The sequence below is a fragment of the Leuciscus leuciscus genome (genome assembly GCF_965113295.1).
Source record: "Leuciscus leuciscus genome assembly, chromosome: 1".
Taxonomy (NCBI): Eukaryota; Metazoa; Chordata; class Actinopteri; order Cypriniformes; family Leuciscidae; genus Leuciscus; species Leuciscus leuciscus.
In genome coordinates, this window is record NC_138725.1 from 34273841 (window position 1) to 34293940 (window position 20100).

The 20100-nt window shown below is 36.5% G+C and overlaps 2 long non-coding RNA genes across 2 annotated transcripts in view; both read right to left on the reverse strand.

Annotated features, from left to right (window-relative positions):
- Positions 1 to 20100, reverse strand: part of LOC309478300 — a 175395-nt gene that overhangs the window by 19831 nt on the left and 135464 nt on the right. The gene's annotated exons all lie outside the window — the stretch shown is intronic.
- On the reverse strand, positions 3203 to 6554 carry LOC309478205. The gene is made up of 5 exons (XR_014198855.1): positions 6217 to 6554; positions 5978 to 6009; positions 5592 to 5836; positions 5019 to 5176; positions 3203 to 3268 (listed from the first exon to the last, which is right to left on the reverse strand). It is a non-coding gene; the product is annotated as an uncharacterized lncRNA (long non-coding RNA).

Below are 20100 nucleotides of genomic sequence, written 5' to 3' on the forward strand. Positions count from 1 at the left end.
GGGACGTCCCATACAGTATGCACGCCTCATATCAAAACATTTTACGGCAGCAATTTGGAGTTACTTCACATTTTACTACTTCAGAGGCCTATAAACACCTCATTTCTAATAAGTAGAAAAAACTAACGATCAGATCTTATTGGGGACGTCCCATACAATATGCACACCTCATATCAAAGCATTTTACTGCAGCATTTTGGAGTTATGTCACATTTTACTACTTCAGAGGCCTATAAAGACCTTATTTCTAATAAGTAGAGGTCAGTTCTTATAGGGGACGTCCCATACAGTATGCACACCTCATATCAAAACATTTTACTGCAGCAATTTGGAGTTACTTCACATTTTACTACTTCAGAAGCCTATAAAGACCTCATTTGTGACCCTGGATCACAAAACCAGTCTTATGTTGCACGGGTATATTTGTGGCAATAGCCAACAAAACATTGTATGGGTCAAAATTATAGATTTTTCTTTTATGTCAAAAATCATATTAAGTAAAGATCATGTTCCATGAAGATATTTTGTAAATTTCCCACCTTAAATATATAAAACATTTATTTTTGTGAATGGATGCAGCACTATCGCCAATAGAAATGGACAACTTTAAAGGCGATTTTCTCAATATTCCGATTTTTTTGCACCCTCAGATTCCAGATTTTCAAATAGTTGTTTCTCGGACAAATATTGTCCTATCCTAATAAACCATACATCAATGGAAAGATTGTGTATTCAGCTTTCAGATGATGTATAAATCTCAATTTTAGAAAAAATACACATAAGACTGGTTTTGTGGTCCAGGGTCACATTTCTAAAAAGTAGAAAAAAGTAATGGTCAGTTCTTATAGGGGACGTCCCATATAGTATGCATACCTCATATCAAAGCATTTTATTGCAGCATTTTGGAGTTATGTCGAATTAGACTATTTTAGAGGCCTATAAATACCTCATTTCTAATAAGTAGAAAAAAGTAATGGTCAGTTTTTACAGGGGACGTCCCATACAGTATGCACACCTCATATAAAACCATTTTACTGTGGCGTTTTGGAGGTATGTCACATTTTACTACTTCAGAGGCCTAGAAAGACCGAATTTCTAATAAGTAGATAAAACTAATGGTCAGTTCTAATTGGGGACGTCCCATATAGTGTGCATACCTCATATCAAAACATTTTACTGCAGCATTTTGGAGTTATGTCACATTTTACTACTTCAGAGGCTTATAAAGACCTCATTTTAAATAAGTAGAAATTCAGAATTTGTGGAGTGGTTGCTGGCATCTTGTGAATGCTTGTGACGCCACTCACCGTCGTAACTGTGGACAACAACGCCAGTCCCACTCACAACCCAGTTCCCAGCCAAGATCACCCAGACTGTGAGGATCAGCAGCATGAGCCCACCGAAAGCAGCGAGAATGAATTCACTTGTCCCGTCCAACCTCCCTCTCCCACCACCTCTCCAAACCACTTGTAATAAATGTGTATGTTTCCTCAGTATCTGTATGTTTCTGCAGTCCCAAGACACTCCTGCCACCCAGTCATCTCCTCCTCCCATTTGTCCCGCAGTGCATCTCAGCCTCCTCTCAGTGGCACGGCTACATCTTGGGCCTGCTGGGAGCCATCTCCTCCTGGGAGTGTGGAGACTGTTGCTCCGCCTCCAGCCTCTGAGTGCACCGCCTCCACTCCACCTCTACCCATCGCCCTGGCTCCTGTGCTCTTACCACCCTCCACTCCAACGTGAACCATTGGCCATTCGGCCTCGCCGGGCTACGTCGGCTCCACTTGGGTTGGTCATCGCACCACTTTTGCCATGGACTTGTGGCCCATTTGTTGCCCTGTGGCCCTCCACCTCTTCAGCTTTGGCTAGCCCCGCACTCCCTCAGGCTCCACCTTCACATATGGTCGCTCCAGCTCAGCCTCTAACCTCAGGATCCCTGCTTCCACCTCAGGGGGTCGTCGCTGCGGCCCAGCCACGGTCGCATAGGTCTTTGTGTCTCACTGCCTCATGGCTTCTCTGGCTACGCGGTGTGCTCCACATCCATCACTGTCGTCACCACCGGCAGTCCCCATGGTGGCGTCTGGACTCTTCACTCCATGGCTACTGCCTCCTGCGTCGCCGCCATGGGAGGCAGTCCTGGCTGTGGTCTAATTATTGGAAATGAGGTCTTTATACACCTCTAAGGTAGTAAAATGTTAAATAACTCAAAAATGCTGCATTAAAATGCTTTGATATGAGGTGTGCATACTGTATGGGACGTCCCCTGTAAAAACTGACCATTACTTTTTTCTACTTATTAGAAATTAGGTTTTTATAGGCCTCTAAAGTAGTAAAATTTGACATAACTCCAAAATGCTGCAGTAAAATACACTGTAAAAAAAATCCTGTAGTTTTTACGGAATAATGCTGGCAACTTTGGTTGCCAGAACAATGCTGTAAAAAATACATTAAAACTGTAATCACCTTTACAGAGCAGCATGTAAGTTTAACATTTTAAACTGGTATTTTTAACAATGGATTTCAGCAACATTGACATGGCCATAAAGTTAATGAACACATTCCTTCAGTAAGAATTACATTCAGCTGCTGTTTTTTTAACATAAAACCCCATTTAATTTCACTGAATTTATGTGAAATATGAATTAATGGTTAACGAACAATGTTCCATCATTGTTGGGGGTCCCCCCTCCCATTCTAAATCAATTGTATGCACCATATTGCCATGTAGCATAGTAATGTTATACACCATTACACCAAGTAGTCACACTAGGAAAAAGAAAACAACATTTTCTGGGTTTTGAAACATTTATTTTGGTTAAAAGCAAAGATCAAAAAATTGCCTTCTGTGAACATGGTGGCTAAATAATTTTTTAAACATAAAATGCAATTTTAACACTTATCAAACAGGCAGGTAACAGTTAGCACTTGAATGAATAGTTCACCCAAAAATTTTAATTAGCCTAGCACATGATTTACTCACCCTCAAGTCATCCTAGGTCTATACGACATTCTTCTTTCAGACGAATACAGTCGGAGTTCTATTAAAAAATGTCCTGGCTCTTCCAAGCTTTATAATGGAACTGAATTGCTGTTTCTGTTTTGAAGTCCATAAAAGTGCAAACGAAATCCCATTCAAAGTCTGCAAGTTTTCGCAGAAGTGAGGACACCTGTAGGCTTACAGTGGTGTTCTTTTTTTTTGCACAACTTGGTTACAAGTTACTTATCCTTTCTTTGTTTTGATCCACGTTCAGGATTGATGTCAAGAATGCGTCTAAAAGGCAGAAAAGAAAGAAGAAAAAAACAATGAAATAATAACAATGGAATAATTGCAAGCCTTGCAATGTTTATTGCATACACGACTACATGATAATGTTAAACATGACATTTACCAGACTAAAATGCATGTTTGCACCCAAAAATGAAAATTATGTCATTATTACTCACCCTCAAGACTTTCGTTCATTTTCAGAACACAAATGAAGATATTTGATGAAATCTGAGAGGTTTCTGTCCCTCCATTGACATCAATGTCATTGCAACTGTCAAAGCCCAGAAAGGTGGTAAAAAAAAACCCCGGTAAATAGTACATATAACTACAGTAATTCAACCTAAATATTATGAAGTGACGAGAATACTTTTTGTGCGCAAAATAACCCCAAAATCTATGTTACTGTAATTTCCTATTATCACTGTAAAGCTGCTTTGAAACAATCTATATTGTTAAAAGCGCTATATAAATGAAGGTGACTTGACACTGTTTACACTACGTCAACAGCGTAGGAGAATGACGTGAAAAAGAAGAGATTGTTGAATAATGTCGTTATTTGGGGTTTTTTTGTGCACAAGAAGTATTCTCGTCGCTTCATAATATTAAGGTTGCACCACTGTAGTTGCATGGATTATTTAAAAAATGTTTTTACTACCTTTCTGGGCCTTGAAAGTTGCAAAGACGTTGCTGTCTATGGGTGGTTCAGAAACCTCTCAGATTTCATCAAAAATATCTTAATTTGTGTTCTGAAGATGAACGAAGGTCTTACAGGTTTGGAACAACATGAGGGAGAGTAATTAATGACAGAATTTTCACTAATCATTTAACTGATAACAACTTGCACTGACATATCTTACAATATGTGACTGCCATTGTTTTGTCTCAAGACTTTTGTGTTCTGACTACTCATACCAGTAGTCAGCTTAATAAATACTGTCAAGACAAGTCACAATTCAGTCTAACTAGTGCAAAATGCCCGTGCAAAATCAGTTTTTGTGTGTGTTTTTAGTAATTGTTGGTTTGGTGCCCGTGAAAGAGACTGTGAACGCATTGAATTCAGGGAGCAGGCTAGGTTACTACAAATGATGGCTGAAATGCTAAAGATATCGTTAAATATATCATTTTTAAAAGGTTGTGGTTTAAAAATAAACATTCTGACATTAGAGGGTTGTATCGGTCAAAGAAGCCCCAAGAAGGTTGTGGTTTAAAAATAAACATTCTGATATACATTCTGATATAAACACTATGTCAGCTACACTGTTTACTTCTGAATATTATAGTTTGGTCCCAGAACGTGATAAATCCATTTAGATTAATTTGAGTAAAAATGTGTTTTCTTTACCAAGAAAGTGGCAAGATGAAAACCACTATTTTCTGTTTCAAACTTTCACATAGCATCTTTAGGTTATAAAAACGTCAAATCCAGATTTGGATTTTCAAAGATCTATTATAAAAACGGATTATTTCCCCCCAAAAATGCAATAAATTCAAGACACTTTTTTTTCAAAATGCTATCATATTGAAACTGTTGAAATCAGCCATCACTAAGAAATATCTCCTGAACTTTTTTTGACGGCGATCAGCTCACAAAAACTGATTTGCACAGCCATCATTTGTAGTAACCTAGCCTGCTCCCTGAATTCAATGTGTTCACAGTCTCTTTCACGGGCACCAAACCAACAATTACTAAAAACACACACAAAAACTGATTTTGCACTAGTTTATATGAATGGAAAATATGATAATGACTAACCTCTGAACAAACTCAAGGGTGCATGCTGCCTCTTCCTGGTACTGCAAGCTGAAGTTATAGGAGGAGGCAAACAGCGCTGCCAGGCCAGTGATGAAGTTAGGCTGTGATCCTTTCCACACACACCTTGACCTTCCAAACGTAATATCCAGCACTGGTTGCTTAGAGATTGACATGTAATAAAAATAAAAATAAATAAAAAAATTATAAATAATATTAATAATTAAAATAACTATTGTGGGTTCCACTGTGGTTCGATGTAGTTGTCTATTCATAGTTATATGAATTAAATTTTCACCTAAAAATTCAAATTGATTAGGGTTAGAACGCTAAAACGCACTGGCATATTATTTTGCTTGTTTTAAGCTTAAACTCACTTAATTTTGACTTATTCTTTCAGAAAACAAGACAATTTTTACTTGTCTATTAAATGCTTCTTCAAATAAGAATTTTAGATATCTGGACTGGAAACAATTAAAAAAAAAACACTAATTAAGAAAAACATATTTTGCAGTGGGGTGAGTAAATTATGGCTTTTCATTTTAGGTTTAAATTACCATTTTAATGTTTACATACCAAGAAATATAAGGCGTGGACTCTCTGGCAAATGTAGATTGCTGGACATCAGCGTTGCAAATTCCTGAAACAATTTTTAAAAAGGACAGCACAACCATGATCAACAGAACCAAAACATAAAACATATTACAGATTAATGAGATTTGTTGAATAATCTCTATTTATCTGCTTGAAGGATAACACCGTCTAACTTCTCTTTGAATTGTGGGAGTAGTTGTAGGACCATGGCATGGCAATCAGGAATACTACATTTGAAAACAACATTAGGAACAAAAGCACGATCACAGAACTGACAGCATTTGATAGCATATTTTTTACCACATAGATTATACATACACATAGATAGACTATAACTGTAACACTAACAGTTACTTAAAATCATTTACATTAGCACTGGACCGTCATCAGATTACAAAGCCTGAAACGAAAAATATATATAAAAGCACGTCATGCAAATAACATGGTAAATGTTGCCTATTATATGAAATATCGAAGTTACTGGTAAACAGGCGGAACAGAGTGAATTGCTTGCGCGGCCGCGGTAGTAAACCGCAAAATCAAACCAAATAAGTTACGTGGAAACAATGCAGAAATGCGAACACACAAAAAAATAATATTGGCTTACCGTATCACTCAGTTGAACAGTTTTCCATCTTCTCAAACTCTAAATCCCACTTATCGTCACAGGCGCAGGTTAGATTATTTTAATGACAAATTCTTCCATCCGTCTTCATGTAGCAGCTAACATTAACGTCGTCCATTTTCTGCTGCGTCACAGGCAACTGTTTGAACCACGAACCGAAGCTCACAAAAGCTTAAAAATTGCTCACAGATTCGCAGACACTGTTTATCTTGATAACATGAATGATTATTCTGTTCAGTTGAATCCCGCTGACAAATCAAGTTCGCCTGTATAGCTACTGTCTGCTCGCGTCACATTTGAACTGAATTGAGCGCGAAAGAAATCAGTCCCACAATGCAATGCCTTTTACAGTATGATACCAGGGCTGGCAACTCTCACGCATTGAGCGTGAGACTCACGCAATTGACACTTTGCACACGCTCTCACGCCACACATCCATTTTCTCACGCACAGAAAAATTGCGGAGCAAGGAGGTACTTTTAATATTAAACTAATTCTCAGCTCTTAGATTCCGTCAATTTTATTACGAAATTCAGACAAAAATACGTTTGGCGCTTGTAAATGTGACGTGCCAGATCGCTGAGCGCCTCCTCAGTTCAAGTGCACGTGAACCGATCATCTGTTACTCTTTTATTTAAAGATGCAGTACAACTTACCGAAAGTAGGCTATACATAATATCGACCAATTAGTGTTTTTCAACCACGGAAAGAGGTCAATATATAATAGCAGGAGAACAATTATGTCACATAACGTTACATTTACCTCAGGAAAGCCATTTAATGTCCATGTTAATTGAATAGAAAAAATAGCTAGAGAGGAGATTTTGCTGAGCACTATATTACATATTTATTATATTTTTCTTATGTCATTAAATAATTGTTATTATAACAAAAACTGCATTATATTTAATTTAATTTTTAACCTTTAATAATACCAGCAGATTGGACCCTCTATGTTTACAGCAAAATCAATAAAATTGTAAATAAACATGTATCCAAATTAGTCAATATTGAATCAAAATCGGAATCAAATCACAAGAATGGAATTGAAATCTTGAAATTTTTGTCAAGCAATAATAAAAACTGTATCCTACCAGTCATTGTACAATGTAAACATTGTAACATGTTGTCACTAAACTTCATAAAATTGTATTTAGTTACCAAATGTTTTGACAATTACACTTATTGTGATGCAATATTTGTTTTTACATTTTAACATTATGCTCTTGTCTTTTAAACTGTACTGTAATTGAATATACAATTTTAGTCTGTACAATTTACAGAAATAGATAATTTCTACAAAAATATATGTTTTTATAATCATAGTTTTACTGTAAAATTAACAGATATATTTGATTTACTTGTTTACAAAATATTACTGTTAAGTTAACAATGTTTCATTTAATTTACAACATATTATTGTTAAGTTAACAATGTTCAATTGTATTCTCATTTACAGTATTTCCATGTAGCTATTTTACAGCATTTCAAAGTTAATTTTACGGACATTTTTTACAGTGTAGTTTGATATGAGGTGTGCATACCGTATGGGACGTCCCCTATAAGAACTGACCATTAGTTTTTTCTACTTATTAGAAATGAGGTCTTTATAGGCCTCTGAAGTAGTCAAATGTTACAAAACTCCAAAATGCTGCTGTAAAATGTATTGATATGAGGTGTGCATACTGTATGGGACGTCCCCAATAAGAAATGGCCATTAGTTTTTTCTACTTATTAGAAATTAGGTTTTTATAGGCCTCTAAAGTAGTAAAATGTGACAAAACTCCAAAACGCTACAGTGAAATGCTTTGATATGAGGTGTGCATACTGTATGGGACGTCCCCTGTAAAACACTGACCATTACTTTTTTCTACTTATTAGAAATTAGGTTTTTATAGGCCTCTAAAGTAATAAAATGTGACAAAACTCCAAAACGCTACAGTAAAATGCTTTGATATGAGGTGTGCATACCGTATGGGACGTCCCCTATAAGAACTGACCATTATTTTTTTCTACTTATTAGAAATGAGGTGTTTATGGGCCTCTGAAGTAGTAAAATGTGACAAAACTCCAAAATGCTACAGTAAAATGTTTTGATATGATGTGTGCATACCGTATGGGACGTCCCCTATAAGAACTGACCATTAGTTTTTTCTACTTATTAGAAATGAGGTCTTTATAGGCCTCTAAAGTAGTAAAATGTGACAAAACTCCAAAACGCTACAGTAAAATGCTTTGATATAAGGTGTGCATACTGTATGGGACGTCCCCTATAAGAACTGACCATTAGTTTTTCTACTTATTAGAAATGAGGTCTTTATAGGCCTCTAAAGTAGTAAAATGTGACAAAACTCAAAAACGCTACAGTAAAATGCTTTGATATGAGGTGTGCATACTGTATGGGACGTCCCCTATAAACTGCGGTCAAGCCAGCCGTGGTTTGAAAATACACGGTCAAGCCAGCCGCCAAAAAAAAAAAACGTGTGCGCCTATTACTGTGAATACGGTAATTTCAGTAACAGCAGAGAGAACGCGCTTTCAGAGCGCTTGAGTTGCCCAGATCTCTCTCTCTCTCTCTCTCTCTCTCTCTCTCTCTCTCTCTCTCTTTATCTTTTTTCTTTTTTTCTCTTTCTCTTTCTTTTTTGTTTTTCTATCTATCTATCTATCTATCTTTTTTCTTTCTTTTCTCTCTCTCTCTCTTTCTTTCTTTCTTTCTTTTTTCTATCTTTTTCTTATCTATCTATCTTTTTCTTTCTTTTTTTCTCTTTCTTTTTTTCTCTTTCTCTTTTCTTTTTGTCTTCTTTTTTCTATCTTTTTATTCTCTCTCTTTCTTTTTTCTTTTTCTATCTATCTATCTATCTATCTATCTATCTATCTGTCTTTTTTCTTTCTTTTCTCTCTCTCTCTTTCTTTCTTTTTTCTTTTTTCTATCTTTTTCTTCATCTATCTATCTATCTATCTATCTATCTATCTATCTATCTGTGAGAGACGATATAATAAGATGCCGTATTTTGAGAGTTTTTGTACTTTACTCTGTTATCCTTTTAATTTACACTCATGTTGTCTTTGCAAGTTGTGTATTTCTTTGACTTATGTTTTTTTTTTCTTTATAGGTCACATCTAGAGAATTTTTATGTAGAGGTTTACAACATAATTATTTGCAAAAAAAAGCAGTAAAATAAAGTATACATTCTTTCTAAATACATCTTTTTTGTTTTCATATATATTTTTTACTACATTAAAAGTTTCTGAAATTCAATGTCACATTTTACTGTAGCATTTTGGAGATACGTCAATTTATTCGACTTCAGAGGCCTATAAAGACCTCATTTCTAATAAGTAGAAAAAACTAATGGTCAGTTCTTATAGGGGACGTCCCATACAGTATGCACACCTTATATCAAAGCATTTTACTGTAGCGTTTTGGAGTTTTGTCACATTTTACTACTTTAGAGGCCTATAAAGACCTCATTTCTAATAAGTAGAAAAAACTAATGGTCAGTTCTTATAGGGGACGTCCCATACAGTATGCACACCTTATATCAAAGCATTTTACTGTAGCGTTTTGGAGTTTTGTCACATTTTACTACTTTAGAGGCCTATAAAGACCTCATTTCTAATAAGTAGAAAAAACTAATGGCCATTTCTTATAGGGGACGTCCCATACGGTATGCACACCTCATATCAAAACATTTTACTGCAGCATTTTGGAGTTTTGTCACATTTTACTACTTCAGAGACCTATAAAGACCTTATTTCAAATAAGTAGAAAAAACTAATGGTCAGTTCTTATAGGGGACGTCCCATACAGTATGCACACCTCATATCAAAATATTTTACTGCAGCATTTTGGAGTTATTTCACATTTTACTACTTCAGAGGCCTATAAGGACCTCATTTCTAATAAGTAGAAAAAAGTAATGGCCCTTTCTTATAGGGGACGTCCCATACAGTATGCACACCTCATATCAAAACATTTTACTGCAGCATTTTGGAGTTATTTCACATTTTACTACTCCAGAGGCACATAAAGACCTTATTTCTAATAAGTAGAAAAAAACGAATGGTAAGTTCTTATAGGGGACGTCCCATGCAGTATGCACGCCTCATATCAAAACATTTTACAGCAGCATTTTGGAGTTTTGTCAAATTTTACAACTTCAGAGGCCCATAAACACCTCATTTCTAATAGGTAGAAAAAACTAATGGTCAGTTCTTATAGGGGACGTCCCATACAGTATGCACACCTCATATCAAAGCATTTTACTGTAGCGTTTTGGAGTTTTGTCACATTTTACTACTTTAGAGGCCTTTGAAGACCTCATTTCTAATAAGTAGAAAAAACTAATGGCCATTTCTTATAGGGGACACCCCATACAGTATGCACGCCTCATATCAAAACATTTTACTGCAGCATTTTGGAGTTATTTCACATTTTACTACTTCAGAGGCCTATAAAGACCTTATTTCTAATAAGTAGAAAAAACTAATGGCCATTTCTTATAGGGGACGTCCCATACAGTATACACGACTCATATCAAAGCATTTTACTGTAGCATTTTGGAGTTTTGTAACATTTTACTACTTCAGAGGCCTATAAAGACCTCATTTCTAATAAGTAGAAAAAACTAATGGTCAGTTCTTATAGGGGACGTCCCATACAGTATGCACACCTCATATCAAAGCATTTTACTGTAGCGTTTTGGAGTTTTGTCACATTTTACTACTTTAGAGGCCTATAAAAACCTAATTTCTAATAAGTAGTAAAAAAACTAATGGCCATTTCTTATAGGGGACGTCCCATACAGTATGCACACCTCATATCAATACATTTTACTGCAGCATTTTGGAGTTTTGTAACATTTTACTACTTCAGAGGCCTATAAAGACCTAATTTCTAATAAGTAGAAAAAACTAATGGTCAGTTCTTATAGGGGACGTCCCATACAGTATGCACACCTCATATCAAAGCATTTTACTGCAGCATTTTGGAGTTATTTCACATTTTACTACTTCAGAGGCCCATAAACACCTCATTTCTAATAAGTAGAAAAAACTAATGGTCAGTTCTTATAGGGGACGTCCCATACGGTATGCACACCTCATATCAAAACATTTTACTGTAGCGTTTTGGAGTTTTGTCACATTTTACTACTTCAGAGGCCCATAAACACCTCATTTCTAATAAGTAGAAAAAACTAATGGTCAGTTCTTATAGGGGACGTCCCATACGGTATGCACACCTCATATCAAAGCATTTTACTGCAGCATTTGGGAGTTTTGTCACATTTTACTACTTCAGAGGCCTATAAAGACCTAATTTCTAATAAGTAGAAAAAACTAATGGTCAGTTCTTATAGGGGACGTCCCATACGGTATGCAAACCTCATATCAAAGCATTTTACTGCAGCATTTTGGAGTTGTGTCACATTTTACTACTTCAGAGGCCCATAAACACCTCATTTCTAATAAGTAGAAAAAAATAATGGTCAGTTCTTATAGGGGACGTCCCATACGGTATGCACACCTCATATCAAAGCATTTTACTGTAGCGTTTTGGAGTTGTCACATTTTACTACTTTAGAGGCCTATAAAAACCTAATTTCTAATAAGTAGAAAAAACTAATGGTCAGTTTTTACAGGGGACGTCCCATACAGTATGCACACCTCATATCAAAGCATTTTACTGCAGCATTTTGGAGTTATTTCCCATTTTACTACTTTAGAGGCCTATAAAGACCTCATTTCTAATAAGTAGAAAAAACTAATGGTCAGTTCTTATAGGGGACGTCCCATACGGTATGCACACCTCATATCAAAACATTTTACTGTAGCATTTTGGAGTTATGTCACATTTTACTACTTCAGAGGCCCATAAACACCTTATTTCTAATAAGTAGAAAAAACGAATGGTCAGTTATTATAGGGGATGTCCCATACGGTATGCACACCTCATATCAAAGCATTTTACTGTAGCGTTTTGGAGTTTTGTCACATTTTACTACTTTAGAGGCCTATAAAAACCTAATTTCTAATAAGTAGAAAAAAGTAATGGTCAGTTTTTACAGGGGACGTCCCATACGGTATGCACACCTCATATCAAAACATTTTACTGCAGCATTTTGGAGTTTTGTCAAATTTTACAACTTCAGAGGCCCATAAACACCTCATTTCTAATAAGTAGAAAAAACTAATGGTCAGTTCTTATAGGGGACGTCCCATACAGTATGCACACCTCATATAAAAGCATTTTACTGTAGCGTTTTGGAGTTTTGTCACATTTTATTACTTTAGAGGCCTATAAAGACCTTATTTCTAATAAGTAGAAAAAACTAATGGTCAGTTCTTATAGGGGACGTCCCATACAGTATGCACACCTCATATCAATACATTTTACTGCAGCATTTTGGAGTTTTGTAACATTTTACTACTTCAGAGGCCTATAAAGACCTCATTTCTAATAAGTAGAAAAAAACTAATGGTCAGTTCTTATAGGGGACGTCCCATACAGTATGCACACCTCATATCAAAGCATTTTACTGCAGCATTTTGGAGTTATTTCACATTTTACTACTTCAGAGGCCCATAAACACCTCATTTCTAATAAGTAGAAAAAACTAATGGTCAGTTCTTATAGGGGACGTCCCATACGGTATGCACACCTCATATCAAAGCATTTTACTGTAGCGTTTTGGAGTTTTGTCACATTTTACTACTTCAGAGGCCCATAAACACCTAATTTCTAATAAGTAGAAAAAACTAATGGTTAGTTCTTATAGGGGACGTCCCATACGGTATGCACACCTCATATCAAAGCATTTTACTGCAGCATTTTGGAGTTTTGTCAAATTTTACAACTTCAGAGGCCCATAAACACCTCATTTCTAATAGGTAGAAAAAACTAATGGTCAGTTCTTATAGGGGACGTCCCATACAGTATGCACACCTCATATCAAAGCATTTTACTGTAGCGTTTTGGAGTTTTGTCACATTTTACTACTTTAGAGGCCTATAAAGACCTCATTTCTAATAAGTAGAAAAACTAATGGTCAGTTCTTATAGGGGACGTCCCATACAGTATGCACACCTTATATCAAAGCATTTTACTGTAGCGTTTTGGAGTTTTGTCACATTTTACTACTTTAGAGGCCTATAAAGACCTCATTTCTAATAAGTAGAAAAAACTAATGGTCAGTTCTTATAGGGGACGTCCCATACGGTATGCACACATCATATCAAAACATTTTACTGTAGCATTTTGGAGTTTTGTCACATTTTACTACTTCAGAGGCCCATAAACACCTCATTTCTAATAAGTAGAAAAAAATAATGGTCAGTTCTTATAGGGGACGTCCCATACGGTATGCACACCTCATATCAAAGCATTTTACTGTAGCGTTTTGGAGTTTTGTCACATTTTATTACTTTAGAGGCCTATAAAAACCTAATTTCTAATAAGTAGAAAAAAGTAATGGTCAGTTTTTTACAGGGGACGTCCCATACAGTATGCACACCTCATATCAAAGCATTTCACTGTAGCGTTTTGGAGTTTTGTCACATTTTACTACTTTAGAGGCCTATAAAAACCTAATTTCTAATAAGTAGAAAAAACTAATGGCCATTTCTTATTGGGGACGTCCCATACAGTATGCACACCTCATATCAATACATTTTACAGCAGCATTTTGGAGTTTTGTAACATTTGACTACTTCAGAGGCCTATAAAGACCTCATTTCTAATAAGTAGAAAAAACTAATGGTCAGTTCTTATAGGGGACGTCCCATACGGTATGCACACCTCATATCAAACTATTTTACTGCAGCATTTTGGAGTTATGTCAAATTTTACTACTTTAGAGGCCTATAAAAACCTAATTTCTAATAAGTAGAAAAAAGTAATGGTCAGTTTTTACAGGGGACGTCCCATACAGTATGCACACCTCATATCAAAGCATTTTAATGCAGCATTTTTGAGTTATTTAACATTTTACTACCTTAGAGGTGTATAAAGACCTCATTTCCAATAATTAGACCACAGCCAGGACTGCCTCCCATGGCGGCGACGCAGGAGGCAGTAGCCATGGAGTGAAGAGTCCAGACGCCACCATGGGGACTGCCGGTGGTGACGACAGTGATGGATGTGGAGCACACCGCGTAGCCAGAGAAGCCATGAGGCAGTGAGACACAAAGACCTATGCGACCGTGGCTGGGCCGCAGCGACGACCCCCTGAGGTGGAAGCAGGGATCCTGAGGTTAGAGGCTGAGCTGGAGCGACCATATGTGAAGGTGGAGCCTGAGGGAGTGCGGGGCTAGCCAAAGCTGAAGAGGTGGAGGGCCACAGGGCAACAAATGGGCCACAAGTCCATGGCAAAAGTGGTGCGATGACCAACCCAAGTGGAGCCGACGTAGCCCGGCGAGGCCGAATGGCCAATGGTTCACGTTGGAGTGGAGGGTGGTAAGAGCACAGGAGCCAGGGCGATGGGTAGAGGTGGAGTGGAGGCGGTGCACTCAGAGGCTGGAGGCGGAGCCACAGTCTCCACACTCCCAGGAGGAGATGGCTCCCAGCAGGCCCAAGATGTAGCCGTGCCACTGAGAGGAGGCTGAGATGCACTGCGGGACAAATGGGAGGAGGAGATGACTGGGTGGCAGGAGTGTCTTGGGACTGCAGAAACATACAGATACTGAGGAAACATACACATTTATTACAAGTGGTTTGGAGAGGTGGTGGGAGAGGGAGGTTGGACGGGACAAGTGAATTCATTCTCGCTGCTTTCGGTGGGCTCATGCTGCTGATCCTCACAGTCTGGGTGATCTTGGCTGGGAACTGGGTTGTGAGTGGGACTGGCGTTGTTGTCCACAGTTACGACGGTGAGTGGCGTCACAAGCATTCACAAGATGCCAGCAACCACTCCACAAATTCTGAATTTCTACTTATTTAAAATGAGGTCTTTATAAGCCTCTGAAGTAGTAAAATGTGACATAACTCCAAAATGCTGCAGTAAAATGTTTTGATATGAGGTATGCACACTATATGGGACGTCCCCAATTAGAACTGACCATTAGTTTTATCTACTTATTAGAAATTCGGTCTTTCTAGGCCTCTGAAGTAGTAAAATGTGACATACCTCCAAAACGCCACAGTAAAATGGTTTTATATGAGGTGTGCATACTGTATGGGACGTCCCCTGTAAAAACTGACCATTACTTTTTTCTACTTATTAGAAATGAGGTATTTATAGGCCTCTAAAATAGTCTAATTCGACATAACTCCAAAATGCTGCAATAAAATGCTTTGATATGAGGTATGCATACTATATGGGACGTCCCCTATAAGAACTGACCATTACTTTTTTCTACTTTTTAGAAATGTGACCCTGGACCACAAAACCAGTCTTATGTGTATTTTTTCTAAAATTGAGATTTATACATCATCTGAAAGCTGAATACACAATCTTTCCATTGATGTATGGTTTATTAGGATAGGACAATATTTGTCCGAGAAACAACTATTTGAAAATCTGGAATCTGAGGGTGCAAAAAAATCGGAATATTGAGAAAATCGCCTTTAAAGTTGTCCATTTCTATTGGCGATAGTGCTGCATCCATTCACAAAAATAAATGTTTTATATATTTAAGGTGGGAAATTTACAAAATATCTTCATGGAACATGATCTTTACTTAATATGATTTTTGACATAAAAGAAAAATCTATAATTTTGACCCATACAATGTTTTGTTGGCTATTGCCACAAATATACCCGTGCAACATAAGACTGGTTTTGTGATCCAGGGTCACAAATGAGGTCTTTATAGGCTTCTGAAGTAGTAAAATGTGAAGTAACTCCAAATTGCTGCAGTAAAATGTTTTGATATGAGGTGTGCATACTGTATGGGACGTCCCCTATAAGAACTGACCTCTACTTATTAGAAATAAGGTCTTTATAGGCCTCTGAAGTAGTAAAATGTGACATAACTCCAAAATGCTGCAGTAAAATGCTTTGATATGAGGTGTGCATATTGTATGGGACGTCCCCAATAAGATCTGATCGTTAGTTTTTTCTACTTATTAGAAATGAGGTGTTTATAGGCCTCTGAAGTAGTAAAATGTGAAGTAACTCCAAATTGCTGCCGTAAAATGTTTTGATATGAGGCGTGCATACTGTATGGGACGTCCCCTATAAGAAATGGCCATTCTTTTTTTCTACTTATTAGAAATGAGGTCTTTCTAGGCCTCTAAAGTAGTCAAATGTGACAAAACTCCAAAATGCTGTAGTAAAATGTTTTGATATGATGTGTGCATACTGTATGGGATGTCCCCTATAAGAACTGACCATTAGTTTTCTCTACTTATTAGAAATGAGGTCTTTATAGGCCTCTGAAGTAGTAAAATGTGACATATCTCCAAAATGCTACAGTAAAATGGTTTGATATGAGGAATGCATACTGTATGGGACGTCCCCTATAAGAAATGGCCATTAGTTTTTTCTACTTATTAGAAATTAGGTCTTTACAGGCCTCTAAAGTAGCAAAATGTGACATGACTCCAAAATGCTACAGTAAAATGTTTTGATATGAGGCGTGTATACTGTATGGGACGTCCCCTATAAGAAATGGCCATCAGTTTTTTCTACTTTTTAGAAATGAGAACTTTATAGGCCTCTAAAGTAGTGACATAACTCCAAAATGCTACAGTAAAATGGTTTGATATGAGGTATGCATACTGTATGGGACGTCCCCTATAAGAAATGGCCATTAGTTGTTTCTACTTTTTACTAATGAGGTCTTTATAGACCTCTAAAATAGTAAAATGTAACATATCTCCAAAATGCTACAGTAAAATGTTTTGATATGAGGTGTGCATACTGTATGGGACGTCCCCTATAAGAACTGACCATTAGTTTTTTCTACTTATTAGAAATAAGGTCTTTATAGGCCTCTAAAGTAGTAAAATGTGACAAAACTCCAAAACGCTACAGTAAAATGCTTTGATATGAGGTGTGCATACTATATGGGACGTCCCATATAATAGCTGACCATTAGTTTTTTCTACTTATTAGAAATGAGGTGTTTATAGGCCTCTGAATTAGTAAAATGTGACATGACTCCAAAATGCTGCAGTAAAATTCTTTGATATGAGGTATGCATATTGTATGGGACGTCCCCTATAAGAACTGACCATTACTTTTTGCTACTAATTAGAAATGAGGTGTTTATAGGCAACTGAAGTAGTAAAATATGACATATCTCCAAAATGCTACAGTAAAATGTTTTGATATGAGGTGTGCATAACGTATGGGACGTCCCCTATAAGGACTGACCATTAGTTTTTTCTACTTATTAGAAATGAGGTCTTTATAGGCCTCTGATAGTAAAATGTGACATATCTCCAAAATGCTACAGTAAAATGTTTTGATATGAGGTATGCATACTGTATGGGATGTCCCCTATAAGAAATGGCCATTCGTTTTTTCTACTTATTAGAAATTAGGTCTTTACAGGCCTCTAAAGTAGCAAAATGTGAAATGACTCCAAAATGCTACAGTAAAATGTTTTGATATGAGGCGTGTATACTGTATGGGACGTCCCCTATAAGAAATGGCCATCAGTTTTTTTTCTACTTTTTAGAAATGAGAACTTTATAGGCCTCTAAAGTAGTGACATAACTCCAAAATGCTACAGTAAAATGGTTTGATATGAGGTATGCATACTGTATGGGACGTCCCCTATAAGAAATGGCCATTAGTTGTTTCTACTTTTTACTAATGAGGTCTTTATAGACCTCTAAAATAGTAAAATGTGACATATCTCCAAAATGCTACAGTAAAATGTTTTGATATGAGGTGTACATACTGTATGGGACGTCCCCAATAAGAAATGGCCATTCGTTTTTTCTACTTATTAGAAATGAGGTCTTTATAGGCCTCTAAAGTAGCAAAATGTGACATATCAAAACATTTTACTGTAGCATTTTGGAGTTATGTCACATTTTGCTACTTTAGAGGCCTATAAAGACCTCATTTCTAATAAGTAGAAAAAACTAATGGCCATTTCTTATAGGGGACGTCCCATACAATATGCACACCTCATATCAAAGCATTTTACTGCAGCATTTTGGAGTTATGTCACATTTTACTACTTTAGAGGCCTATGAAGTTCTCATTTATAATAAGTAGAAAAAACTAATGGCCATTTCTTATAGGGGACATCCCATACAGTATACACACCTCATATCAAAACATTTTACTGTAGCATTTTGGAGTTATGAGGTGTGTATACTGTATGGGATGTCCCCTATAAGAAATGGCCATTAGTTTTTTCTACTTATTATAAATGAAAACTTCATAGGCCTCTAAAGTAGTAAAATGTGACATAACTCCAAAATGCTGCAGTAAAATGCTTTGATATGAGGTGTGCATATTGTATGGGACGTCCCCTATAAGAAATGGCCATTCGTTTTTTCTACTTATTAGAAATGAGATCTTTATAGGCCTCTAAAGTTGTAAAATGTGACATAACTCCAAAACGCTGCAGTAAAATGTTTTGATATGAGGTGTGCATATTGTATGGGGTGTCCCCTATAAGAAATGGCCATTAGTTTTTTCTACTTTTTACTAATGAGGTCTTTATAGACCTCTAAAATAGTAAAATGTGACATATCTCCAAAATGCTACAGTAAAATGTTTTGATATGAGGTGTACATACTGTATGGGACGTCCCCAATAAGAAATGGCCATTCGTTTTTTCTACTTATTAGAAATGAGGTCTTTATAGGCCTCTAAAGTAGCAAAATGTGACATAACTCCAAAATGCTGCAGTAAAATGTTTTGATATGAGGTGTACATACTATATGGGACGTCCCCTATAAGAAATGGCCATTCGTTTTTTCTACTTATTAGAAATGAGGTCTTTATATGCCTCTAAAGTAGCAAAATGTGACATAACTCCAAAATGCTGCAGTAAAATGTTTTGATATGAGGTGTGCATACCGTATGGGACGTCCCCTATAAGGACTGACCATTAGTTTTTTCTACTTATTAGAAATGAGGTCTTTAGGCCTCTGATAGTAAAATGTGACATATCTCCAAAACGCTACAGTAAAATGTTTTGATATGAGGTGTGCGTACTGTATGGGACGTCCCCTATAAGAAATGGCCATTCGTTTTTTCTACTTATTAGAAATGAGGTCTTTATAGGCCTCTAAAATAGTAAAATGTGACATATCTCCAAAATGCTACAGTAAAATGTTTTGATATGAGGTGTGCGTACTGTATGGGGTGTCCCCTATAAGAAATGGCCATTCGTTTTTTCTACTTATTAGAAATGAGGTCTTTATAGGCCTCTAAAATAGTAAAATGTGACATATCTCCAAAATGCTACAGTAAAATGGTTTGATATGAGGTGTACATACTGTATGGGATGTCCCCTGTAAAAAAATGGCCATTAGTTTTTTCTACTTATTAGAAATGAGGTGTTTATAGGCCTCTAAAGTAGTAAAATGTGACATAACTCCAAAATGCTGCAGTAAAATGTTTTGATATGAGGTGTACATACTGTATGGGGTGTCCCTTATAAGGACTGACCATTAGTTTTTTCTACTGATTAGAAATGAGGTCTTTATAGGCCTCTAAAATAGTAAAATGTGACATATCTCCAAAATGCTACAGTAAAATGTTTTGATATGAGGTGTGCATACTGTATGGGACGTCCCCTATAAGAAATGGCCATTAGTTTTTTTCTACTGATTAGAAATGAGGTGTTTATAGGCCTCTGAATTAGTAAAATGTGACAAAACTCTAAAATGCTGCAGTAAAATGTTTTGATATGAGGTGTGCATACTGTATGGGACGTCCCCTATAAGAAATGGCC